The sequence below is a fragment of the Psammomys obesus genome, unplaced genomic scaffold, assembly GCF_907164565.1.
Source record: "Psammomys obesus unplaced genomic scaffold, mPsaObe1.curated_primary_1811, whole genome shotgun sequence".
Taxonomy (NCBI): domain Eukaryota; kingdom Metazoa; phylum Chordata; class Mammalia; order Rodentia; family Muridae; genus Psammomys; species Psammomys obesus.
In genome coordinates, this window is record NW_026591597.1 from 3928339 (window position 1) to 3930723 (window position 2385).

Below are 2385 nucleotides of genomic sequence, written 5' to 3' on the forward strand. Positions count from 1 at the left end.
GTGTGTGTGTGTGTGTGTGTGTGTGTGTGTGTGTGTGTGTGTGTGTGCACATGTGTATAGAGGCCTGAAGTTAACCCTGAATGCCTTTTCCATTCAAGCTTTGCTTTATTTATTGAGGCCAGGTCTCTTGCTGAACCTGGAACTCCTGTTGCCCTTACAATATTGTCTATTTGTCTTCTGAGTGCTGAAATTACAGGTGGCTTCCATGCCTGCCTGGCTTCTGTGTGCATGCTGGGGATTTCAACTCTGGTCGTCAAACTTGTATGGCAAGCACTTTAACTCCCGAGCCATCTCTCCAGACCCTTAAGATGCTTGTCTTGTACGCATCACTTTCACATTTAGGTACACCATAAGACACAAACTCAAGCCTTAGCTGAGCACACATTGCATAAAAGGGTCCACTGCTATCCCACAATCCTAAGGGGGAAGGCAGGACACCAGCCACATACCTTCCCCAAGGCTCATATTTTTAGATTGTTCCCTTGATCCTTACAGTCCTATAAAATATTTCTCCCCACTTTATAGGAGAAAATATTGATTGATTCATTTTCATCATTTGAACATACAGGAAAGACTTCATCCTAGACATGGAGGTCCCAGAATTGCCTGAGACAGACTGAGTCAGATGGTTGTGAAACACATATTTTTAGAATCAGGAGAAAGATAGCAAACTAACAGTAGATGATTTCAGATAATAGTAAATCCTATAAAGAGAATAAAACAGGGTGATCTAATAGTGACAGGAGTGGGGAGTGGAGAATATATTTTACCCTTAGTGTGTATGTGTATGTGTGTGTGTGTGTGTGTGTGTGTGTGTGTGTGTGTGTGTTATTTGAAGGAGGATTCTCTCAAACCAAATTGCAGTTCCACTGGCAGCCATTAACACAGATAAGTACATGGGCAATTTTGACACTTTTTTTTTTTTTTGGTGTCACTGCCTTCAGGCATACCTTGTTAAAAATTTAAACTAAATTTAATTTACATTTAACACTTATTGTGCATTCTCAAACAAACCAAATCCAAAAACAAACAAAAAAATAAAAGAACAAAAAAAAATCTTCCTTATAGCTAACAAACGTATCAACAGTTTGATTCCAGGGGACATGGTTTGCTTAAGCATAGTTGATATGTTGATTTGCCTGTAGACATTCTCTGTAGTATAGACCGTCTAAAATCATTCAGTTGTATGGAGAACAGTTGGCTGTAGTTAGAGAAAAATATAAGGTCATCAGATATCATATCCTTATCTCAGAAGCCTGTCTGTTTTTCAGACAAGGAGACATATACACAAGTGGACAAGATATATTCTGAGTGATAAGCACTGTTCTCATGTAATACTGCCTCATCATCTAATCCACAATTTCTCTCCTTCACGAGTACTTCCGATAAGACTTGAGGTTTAATCATTTCTCCCTCTGTGAGCTGAATGGGTGCTAAACAAATGTTGGCAGTGAATAACTTCCTATCATGTATCACAGTGACTTTCATCTGACACTTCCCAACACAGAAAAACCTAAACAACAAGCATGGTAACTTGTCTGGCCTGCATCAACAGAGGAGCGTCATTTTGCTCACTTTCTTGTTTACATGTCAGTCAGCCACATGATGTGTTATAAGGCATCCACTAATGATATAACGTAATAGATCAGTAATGGCTGATCAGTATCAAACCTATTCCAGAAGGGAAATATTCAGATTTTACCAAGCACTGTTTAAATCATAGGTTAGAGAGAGGTAGTTAAAACTCTGCACAAAATATTTGAAGACAGACATTATTTATTTTGTATGTCCGGAGGATAACATGTGTAGGCTTTTAGAAGCAGCTGCTTTCAGAGGCATCAGGCTTCAGAAGATTAGGAAAATGTGGCGTAATGTTTTCCAGCTAGCCCCCTTCTGGTTTTGAGTATGCTAAGATTAATGGAGAATGTGGTAATCTTTATTTCGAACCATTGAGTTCTAAATTTAGTGCCAATGTAGCAAGTACTGCAAGGAAGATGAATACTGTCCTTTTCAATTTCAGGAGCTGGTAAGTCATGTCGCTTGTTTTTAGATGAGCAGATGTTTGTCTCTGGGTAATGACAGAAGGAATGCGCTGCTCAGTCAAATAAATAGATTCCCTGGCTGTGAACGGCTATGAGGTTCTCACATCTCTCAGGTGATATACACACACGTGCGGTCACCAACACACACACCTTCACATTTTGCATTCTTCCCTCTCTCCCCACTATTTTGGGGGGAAAAAGTCAAAATTAATAGAGGAAATTGATTAGCTTATTTTATATATTCATGGTCTTGTTCACTATGTAGGAAAATTGGAAGGCTACATGCATTTCTGTAAAAAGAAAGAAAGAAAGAAAGAAAGAAAGAAAGAAAGAAAGAAAGAAA

The 2385-nt window shown here is 38.8% G+C and overlaps 1 protein-coding gene across 1 annotated transcript in view; it reads left to right on the forward strand.

Moving 5' to 3' along the window:
- Positions 1-2385, forward strand: part of Gabra1 (gamma-aminobutyric acid type A receptor subunit alpha1) — a 57959-nt gene that overhangs the window by 26833 nt on the left and 28741 nt on the right. The window lies entirely within an intron of this gene.